The 10,611-nt window shown below is 40.2% G+C and overlaps 1 non-coding gene across 1 annotated transcript; it reads left to right on the plus strand.

Moving 5' to 3' along the window:
* Positions 1–10,283: 10,283 nt before the first annotated feature.
* LOC111745435 lies at positions 10,284–10,402 on the plus strand. The gene has a single exon (XR_002782647.1). It is a non-coding gene; the product is annotated as a 5S ribosomal RNA (ribosomal RNA).
* Positions 10,403–10,611: the final 209 nt, after the last annotated feature.

A 10,611-nucleotide genomic window follows, 5' to 3' on the forward strand; every position in this document is an offset into this window, starting at 1 on the left:
ATGCGTCCTGTCCCCGAGCAGCTCAGACAAAGGCTGAACTGCGATGTTGATAAAATTTAAATATCAATTAAGTGGTTGGACTCCGTGATTTTTAAACTCGAAGATCTATGAGTCAACTTCTTTGTGAACAAAATGGAGATCGGTACGTAAGATAATAAGGTACCCTACAGGAAAATAATAATGAACCCTTATTAAGTGATACCACGGATTAAGTGATACCGGTATTAGGATGCTGAATTCTCACATCCTCTCAACAACCCAGTGAGGGAGACACGGATTTTAGGCCCACTTTACAGACGAATAGCTACAGTGAAGAAACGCTCATCACTCCCATTTTAAATTAACGACCACAAGTGGGCCTTACCTAAGCTGCCCCGCTCTCATACTACGTCTTCCTTCCGTTCACTCTTCCGCCCTCAGGCCGCCAACATCTCCTCCCCAATCCTCCTTCTCCACTGATCTGTGCTTCCTACTTCGTAGAGAAAATCGAAGAAATCAAAAGAACTTACACACTGCCACCGGCTCCCATATATTCTGCCTCCCCGCTTGTGCCCCTGGTCGAAGGAACTGTGCTTCTGATGAGACCAGCCTTTGCGCTTGCAAGCCGGATCTCAGACCCCGTCATCCACTCGAGGCCATCGCTCCGGCATCGTCCCCTCTTCCTCCCACGTTATCGATGGTCTCATTTGACCCATTATTTTCATCATACACAAATGTTCTGTTATTTGTCCTATCTTTGAAAAACTTTCTTCCTTGCCTTTCTTAACCCCATTCCCCTTTTGGCTGCACCCCATTTCTTTGCTCCCTTTTATAGCACATGCCTCAATCAGCTAATTTTTAGTGCTTCCAGTTTCTCTCTTCTCGTTTTCATAAACTCACTCCCAGTCGGTTCCTACCCTCACTGCTCCACCGACTCTACTCTCGTCAAGATCGCTGGTGACTTTCGCACGGCCGAGTCCAATGGGCACATCTCAGTGCTCACGTCCCCTGACCCGTCTGCAGCGTCTGATGTTACTGATCATCTCTTCCTCCCTGCACTTGGCTTCATGGCCACCACACTTTCAGCTCTCTCTCTCTCTGGCTGCTCCTTCTCAGTGACTTTGGCTGGTCCCTCCTCTTCCTTCGGACATCTTAACTCGAAGTGCCCCAACGTCCAGGTTTTGAACGGCTTCTCTTCCGATTCCCCTGGTGGCCTCACTTAACTTTTTTTTTTTAATCGAGGTATAATTGACGTATAACATCACCTAACCTTACAGTGTTAAAATGTCACCTAAATGCTAGTCTCCCACCTCGACCTTCCTCTTGAGTTCCAGGCTTCTGTACCCAACTGACAACTTAACAGTAACATTAGACTCGATCGTCTCATAGGCATCTCAAGCATAAGGAAACGAAGCCTCAGCTCTTATGTAGTGAACGCTGTGCTGCGCTGCCCACGTCACCGTCAGCGCTCGGGCACTCATCTCTGAGCTGGCTACAAAGTCCCCGTCTCAGACCTGCTCTCAGCTGAAGGGAGTGGTCTTGCCAGAGATAACTTCCTCCCTGGAGGCAGCACCCGTCCAGGGCCTGGTCGACGTGGAAGCTACAAAGGCCTGGTCCCCTTGCTTCAGTTTGAGGCAACTCTTAAGGGTCACTCCAGCTCCACGTGGGATCGACTGTGGCCTCTGTCACAGCTGGCTCACAGTGCATTTCTGTCAATGCGACCCCACTTTTTCCACTGCCTTTACAGGTGGTGTCCCCAGGAGCACTCTCTGGGAACAATGATCTCTGTTTCAGACCTCTTTCCTCGAGAATAATGAATAATGGGCCTGGGAAGCAGACTTTGAAAAAAGGACTTTGGAACTGGATCGCCGGCACATTGGCTGAGTGTGAAAGCCTCGTCACCGGTAGTGGGTAGAGTTTTCACGGCCCTTAGTGTTCTGTAGTGGTTTTCAAAGCTGTCATCACCAATCCATCTGTCAGCGATTGAGAGGGGTGTTCATATCTCTACTAAGATGAATTTCTCTGTTTCTCTGTTCGGTCCTACCAGTTTTCAATGTTCTTTTATTAAGTGCATACGCATTTCAGCTTGTTGTATCTTCTTGAAAAGTAATCCTCCTATCATTATAAGTAACCCCCTTTAATCCTGGTTATACATTTTATTCTGAATAAGAATTTTGTTTCTTTCTTTGTATGCTGCTTTTCCCTTTGGCTTAGTGTTGGTTTGTGTTGGGTCTCAGTCATATTTGCATGTTTGTTTTCTCATTCAGGACCCCATTTATATATATATACTTTCTCTGTGAAGCTTCTGGAGACAGAATTTGTTATTACCTCTGGTATGGAAGTGATCGAACGGAGAATGCACATGTTTGTTTTAATTTTATTGAGCATGGATTGTTTTAATATAGATTGGCTGCTTTGGGGTCAGACATAATGTCTATTGTCTAAAATATGTGGAGGGGTGTGGGATCATGACCGTCCAGGATAACCCTGGGTTAGAGCTCACAGATGTGCCACTCCCTTAATGAAAAGTAGAGAACATATACTAGTGATGAACAAATATAAAGTGAGCCTGAAATATAAGATGATCTTTCTTACATTTATCCGATTTAATCATGGTGTTGCATGTAGCCCTAGTTTGTTCATATGCTGTTTAATATTGCTTCATATGAATGTGCCATAATGTATCCGTTTTCTGTAGATATCCATATGGAACTCTATTGCTTTTAAAACTGATACTTAAAATGCTTGTTTATACTGTCATACAATGGATAAAATTGTGAAGTCACACTTTTAGAGAAAACTGCTAAATCTATAAATTTCTCTCTCTCTCTCTCTCTCTCTCTCTCTCTCTCTCTCTCCATCAGGATATCTCTTAGAGATCCAATTATTATATATTTGATACCACTTAGAGCTAATAAATCTTTCCTCACCAAAAGTACTTGATAGTTCAAATAAAACAATTGAGTGTCCTGTAACATGAGAGATTTTGAAACTATCCTTTTCGGAGTGGCAGTTTTGCAAAAGAAATGAAAAATATGTCCACAAAATACTTACACACAAATGTCTATAGCAGTCTTATTCATAATAGATACAACTGGAAATGATCCTAATTTCCATCAACAATGCGAATGGATAAGTGTGTCGTGTTATACTTATATAATACAATACTAACTGGAATTAAGTAACAAATTGATACACAAGATCTCAAAACCATCGGTCAGGTCACATTTGGAAGCTCCATGTTTGCATGTCCCCCTTGACTGGGTGAAAGCCAAGGAGGCATAAAGGGGAGTGGGCTGGGGTACATGCGAGGTGTGGCTGGATTAAAATGAAGAGGACCTGCCCTTTGAGGAGAGAACATGTGAGATAAGGTCTTAAGAATGAGAATGCTCCAGAGTCAGAAGAACTAGGGAGAAAATACTCTAGGCTAAAGGAACAGCAAGTGCGAGGGCCCCCATGGCAGGGGACGACTTGCTTTGTTGAGGAAGAGAGATTCAGAAGGGCAAAGAGAACACTGATTATGAGCTAGATGGGAAGTGGAATGAGATAAGGCTGGACGCAGAGGCAGGAACCAGACTCTGTGCAGCTCTACAACCTATGGTAAGGAGCATACTTTTAAAATCGACTTTATCGTCTATCGCTGTGCCACCCTGAACGCGCCTGATCTTGGAAGCAGGGTCGGGCCTGGTTAGTACTTGGATGGGAGACCACCTAGGAATACCGGGTGCTGTAGGTGTTAAACAATAAGTAAATTAAATAAGTAGAGAAAATCAACTTTATTAGGGTATTATATAAATAAATAAATTTATGTATAAATACGTATTTGTAAATATCTAAAAAAAATTATATTACTATATATTTGTAAGCAAACATTATAATTATATATAAATTATATGTGATTATATACTATTATAGATTGGGATAAAATAATATAGAGATATATTTTACATATTATATATAATTAATTTATGTTACATCGAGGTATGACATCGATACTATCTAATGAATAGATTATATGCTATATAATATATAACGTATTTATTACATATAATAAATGCACTCATTTTAAGCATATGGTTTAGAGTTTAACAATGTCAGATGTGGTTACCTTGAGTAGCCACAATGAAGATCAAAACACAGAGCATTGCCACTACCCCAAAAGTTCCCTCCTTCCTCTTCCTAGTCAATCTCTTCTATTCTTAGCCCAAGGCAACCACTTTCTCATTTCTCTTACCGTAGACAGAATTTCATATAAATGGAATCATACAGAAGGTACTCTTCCGTGTCTGGGCTTGTTTTGCTCGGCACAAAAATGCAAATGTGGTTCAATTGGAAAGAGACAGCCTTTTCAACAAATAGTGCTGGAACAGCTGTCTATCCAGAGGGAGAAAATCAAAGCTCAACTCATACCTCACAGCATACTCAAGACTTAATTCAAATTTCATTGTGGACCGAAGCATGGTAAGGCCATAAAAATTCTAAAGGAAAATGTAGATAATCTTTGCGATTTAGAAGCAGGAGATTTCCTAATTAAGGCACTGACAGGACAAATACAATTAAAAATGATAAAATCGGGCTCCATCCAAAATCAAAACCTTGAGTATGTCTGCTCTTTTCAAGACACTGTTAATAAAATGTAAAAGCAAGCCACAGGCTGGGAGAAAATATTCCCAGCGTGTACATCTGACAAAGATCTGTGTGTAGAATATACAAAGAATTTTAGAACTAACTTATAAAACAAAGAATCTCATAAAAACGAGCAACAGACCCTTCATAAAAGAAGATATATATGATGACCAGCAGACACATGAAAAGGTGCTCTATAACAAGCTGTTAGAAGACTGAAAACTAAAACTATAATGAGATACTAACATACACTCAACTGGATAGAAATGAAAAAGATCATAACTTAAAAAGATCTTGTATGAGCGAGAGTGCGGAGCAACTGGAATGCTCACATATTGCGGTGGCAGTGGAAAATAGCGCGACTCTTCTTGAAAAACAGTTGGGCAGTTTCCTGTAAACATGCATTTACCATATGCTCAGAAATTTAGTTCTATTTTACCTTTTCCATTTGTTTATTAGCTATGCTTTTTCTTCGGCGGTCGCTCTAAGGTTTATAATACACATTTTTATTTGTCACAATCTGTATTAATATACTAGTTATCACTTTACAAAGAATGTCTGAACCTGGCAACAGTTGTACTTCCCTATTCCCCTCATGTCTTTTGTGCTACTCTTACCACAGATTTTATTTCAACACCTGCTATCGACCCCCAAATACATTGTTATTGATTTTGCTTTAGTCGGTTATCTTAAGAAATGAAAAGATGAGAAAGAACATTTCTTTTATATTGGCTCACATATGCCATTTCCAGTATTTTTGTCAACGTGTCAATACAAATTTTCACCTGATGTCCTTTTCCTTATGTTTGAAAACCGTAACGTTTCTGTTCAGATTGGCCGATGATGAATTCTCCTGGTTGTTTTTGTCTGTTCACTTTTATTTCTTTTTAATTCCCAATAATTTATTTATATGATAATTATATGCTATATACATTGTAGGCTCTTAAGGGCATTCGACTTTCTCACGTGCATTACATGGGCCTTTAATAATCTTTTATTAGTCAAAAAGCAAATAATTTTTATAATTATTGCAAAGTAGAATCTTACTTTGAGGTACCGATTATTTCCGATTGTTATTAATTAAGAAAATGACACCACTTTGAGAAGATTGGTAGGGCAGAAAAGCCGAGAGGTGCTTAACATAAAATACTTGGTAGTTAGCTTATTGATCACATTTTTTAAAATCGAAGTATAATTGGCATACAATATACTATTATTTTCAGGTATATACTGTAGTGATTCGATATTTATATGTATTGCAAAATGATCACCACAGAAAGCCTAGTTACGATCTGTCACCAGAAGAAAGTTATTACAGTATTATTTACTATAGTCCCTATGCTGTACATTACATCCCCGTGACCTACTTATTTTTTAACTGTAAACATACCTCTCAATCCACTTCACCCATTTCGCCCGCCCCTAAACCTTCCTGCTCTGGTAACCAACAGCTTGTTTCCTGTGTCTATGAGTCTGTTTCTATTTTGTTTTGTTTGTCCATTTGTTTTTTTAGATTCCACATAGAAGTGACATCACATGGTATTTGCCTTTCTCTGTCTGACTTATTTTACTTATTGATTACATTTTTAAAAAAATGATTGTTCTCTCTAGGCTTTACAAGAGTCAGTGTCATCTATCAGAATCATCCATTGAGATTTGTCTCAGATATGGTATTTTTCACCTTTAGAAGAAGTTTAATCTAGTTCCTTTTTTATGTCTTCCATTGCCCTCCTCAATATATTCATGTTTTCTTGTACGTTATTGAACTTTTGGAGTATATTTATCATAGCTGTTTAAACATCTTAATTTGCTAAATATAGCATCTCAGTCATATGAGATCTATTTATACTACTTTTTTGTCCCCAAATCGAATTTCTCTCCTTCTTCTTATACACAGTAATTTTTAAATTGGATGCTGGAAATCATGAATTTTATATTCTTGAGTTCTTTATTTTGTCGTTTTATATTGAGTTCTATATTTCCTTAAAGAGTGTTCGATTTTTTTCCTTCTATCCATCAGTTTAGTTCATTACCATTTATTTGATCCTGCCAAGGCCTATTGTTAAGTTCTCTGAAGACGGGTCTGGAGGACCTTCACTTTGGAGCTAATTTAGCAGCACTTCCACGGTGTGGCCATCCAGCGTCTCCACTGACAGTCCCGTGTATTCAGAGACAGATGTCGCTGCACTTCAGACGGTAGAAAGCAGAATGATCACTGGCTCTGGGAATTATTTGGCTTACAGTTCTTCATAACTCCCTGGAAACTGGTCTTCCCCAGAAGTTATTCTTGCCTAGCTTCATGGAGTTCCATGCTTCGCATGCACGTGTTGGGATTCCATCAAAGACTCAAGGAGGTCGTCATGTGACTTTCCGGAACTCTCTCTTGGTAGAACTTCTTCCTCTTGAATATCTTCCCCTACAAATTCCAGTTTTCTTACCCTCCCTGCACTTCTCAAATGAGTGAGATGATCAGGCTGTGTTTGGATTCCCCTTCCTGTACAGCAGTTAGGAAACCATCTCTTTGGCAGGAGATGTTGAAATGACATGGCCTACCTTGTTTGTTTCTCTTTTCGTAGGGACCACAGTTCTGGATGCCACCCATCCAGTGTCTGAAAATGGTTGTTTCCTGTGGGGTTTTTTTTAGATATTTACAATTACATATCTTCTTACTCATGCATAGCTAGAAGAATTCCAGGAGTGTATGTTTTGTTTTATTCTAAGAGAAATAGGATGTTACAGAAGGTGTTTGTTGTTATTGTTGTCGTTATTTTGTTCTGAGGGGGAAGCAGAGGAGCGATGTGATTCCTGGTTCGTATTTTCAAAATATCATTTTGGTTACTTTATAGAAAATGAATTGGAGCAACATAAGAGTAGAATCAGAAGAACCAGGGAGAGAATATGGCAGGAATCTGAGTAAGGACTCTTAGTGGGTAGGTCTAGGTTTGTGGCAGGGTAAATGAAATCGTTTCAGAAATACAGAATTTACTCACAGATTCGATGTTAAATTTAATCTTGAGAAATGAGTGACTGATGGAAGATAAATAGAAGATCAGACAAAGGGCAGGGAGATCACAAACTTTATTTGGAACACAGTGAATTTGCGATGCCCATTGGACATCTAAGAGGAGATAGCAGGTAGGCAGTTAAATCGATGTCTCCAGCTCAGGAGAGACGTCTAGATCAGAGATAGAACTTTGAGAGTTGTAGGCTATGGGTTTTAAAGTTATGGGAATGAATAAAGCAAGCGCAAGGGGTGGGTTGTTAAGGTACCAACGCTCGACATTCCCTCACGTAGGGCACGTGGTAGATTTCCAAGTTTTATTTGTAAATATCTAACTCTGGAAGGCAGGGAAAGGTCAAGCAGATATCGGCCTTACGCACGTAGAATGTTCAATGCAGACCGAGTTGGCGGTGGACCCATAGCTGAGGTCCCGTAGCTCAGATTGGTGAGGAAAGAATTCACTCCGAGCGGGGAGGGGGGCAGGACTCATGGCCATTACTATGAGCATGTCCCCTGGGAGAGTTGCCAGGTAAACAACCCGGAGGACCAGGAAGAAGGAACCCTGTGGGTTGGGTGGTTGGAAATCCCGAGAAGAAGAATCCCTCACATCTGTTTGTTTATTTCAAATGATGTCACGGCTACAAAACAACGAGAAGAAAGAAACCATAAGGAAAATGCACAAAGAGCACCCCGCCCGGGTTTGTCAACGCGTGGCTCATGTCAAATGATTTTGGCTGCAAAGCCGCAGGGGCTGTGGAGGGGAGTGTGCCAGGCTGCTTCGGGAGACCATGGTGGCTCCCCACTGGCAGACCCGGCCGGCCCAAGCCCAGGCACTTCCCGCATGGCCTCTGTGGCGGCCAGAGGGTCAGAGCGACCACAGGCTTGATTCAAACCTGCGTGAGTCTTGGCGTCAGAGTGAGCTCATTTCCCACTAGCTACACAAAGACCTCGCTCCTAACATTGTCTTCACTACGTTATTGAAATTTATTTATGTAAATATCTTTTTGTTATGAATACAATAGAGGTTTACGAATAAAAACAATACAGAAAAGTTGCTTAACACCCACAGAATCCATGTTTCATTTCAGCGTAATTTTCTATGCTTCTTTTCCTCTCCCCCCTCACCCATTCTTGGTGTCTGTTTAGATCTGTACATGTATCTATATCTCCACGAAATAGAGATCTTAGTTTATAGTCACTTTGGTGTCTTTTTTTTTTTTCACTAATATTATAGCACTAACATTTTTCCTTGGCTTTCAATACGTTTGAATATATAGTTTCCAAAGGCCGCATAATGTTCCATTATGTTAAAGTTCACATAAAAATGTATTTGTTTAATCTCCTATTGTTGAACATTTAGTTTGCTTTCATGATTTTGCCATTATAGAAGTACTATGGTAAGCATCTTTTACATAATTATATACCATCTTTTGCTAATTTCTTCAAGATAAATGATTAGGTTCTGTGTTTTTTAATAGGTTTCTTGAGAATTCTTTTTCGAGGGAAGCAATTCTTTCTTTTGTTTGGATTTGGTCTTTCTTAATAAAATGTTTTTCTCTATTTAGAGTTCATAAGTATTTAGAAATTTTCATCAACCCATTAATTTTAGGACAATTTCTTTAATATATTTCTTCATTGATGTAAATTGTTATTAAACCAAGACTCATCCTCCGTCAAATAATTTATATTCCCTAAGGGAATATCTAGTTTAGTCATTTAAGCTTTGAACGAATGCTGGGTTCTTTTCCAATGTATCCGTTCCAGAGTTGGGGTCAGTGAACTGAAGAGGAAAGAATAGGCTTTGGGGCCAGGTAGGTTTGAACGCTGGCTTTGCCACTCCGTGATTCTAGAGAAGTTACCTGTCCTCTCTAAGCCTCACTTTATTCATCTATAAGATGAAGATCATAGTATCTGCTTCGTACTTTTTTTTTTTTTGAAGGATTAAATTTGATTATCAGTCCACGTAAAATCTCTTAAGATTCAATATTCTCCTGGACTACGCAGCAGCCTCCTCACAGATCTCCAGCCTCCGTTCACGCCTGTACTGACCTCGCCTCATAGCAGCCAGAGTGACTCTGCAGACACAAACCCTGTCATCTCACTCCTCTGCTCGGTCTTCCGGTCCTTACTCATCTCATGGAGGAAGAGAACGTCCAGCGTCCTTGGCTCTGAGACCTGCCTGATCTGGTCCCCGACTCCTCGGAGCCTCTCACCGGTCCTCCTGTTCTCGCTTGGCTTCAGCCACACTAGACTCCTTGCTGTTTTCAGCAGCACCAAGCATGTTCCCACTTGCTGTTCCCTCTGTCTAGAACTTTCCCCTTAGATAACTGCACAATTCTTTTCCTCTCTTCATTCAAGTCTCTCCTCATAAGTTCTCTCCTTGGGGAGGGGTTCCCCAATCTCTCCAACTATCATAGAACCCCTTGCCATCCCATTATTCTGTTTTATTTTTCTTCGTAACACTAATCGATACCTGACATTTAATTAGACAAATAGATAGAGCTTTAATTTCTATCTCCACAACTAGAACATAAGCTCTGTGAGGCCTGGGGACTTCCTCAGTTTTGTCCTGCCTAGTTCCAGCATAATATCTGACATATTGAAAAGTGCTCAACAATTTTTCTTAAATGAATGAATGCACAAGTAAATCAATATATATATATTTAAATGATCCTGAGTCAACGGCCATGCCGCCCTGAACGTGCCCGATCCCATCTGATCTCGGAAGCTAAGCAGGGTCGGGCCTGGTTAGTACTTGGATGGGAGACCACCTAGGAAGACCAGGTGCTGTAGGCGTGAAAAATAAAAAATAAGGGATTGTAAGCCGACAAGTTCCTTGCATTCTGTGAGGTCAACCAAGGGTTGCCTTGCCTAAAAAAAAAAAAAAAAAAAAAAAAAAATGATTCTGAGATTCAGTTCATCTTCTAGGAAAATTCCAGCTCAATTTCTCTCCGTTTTCCCTAATTCTGTTTGGTTTGTCTTCCTGGGTGTCCCTCCTGTATTAT

This window comes from Pteropus vampyrus, unplaced genomic scaffold (assembly GCF_000151845.1).
Source record: "Pteropus vampyrus isolate Shadow unplaced genomic scaffold, Pvam_2.0 Scaffold6, whole genome shotgun sequence".
NCBI classification, from domain to species: domain Eukaryota; kingdom Metazoa; phylum Chordata; class Mammalia; order Chiroptera; family Pteropodidae; genus Pteropus; species Pteropus vampyrus.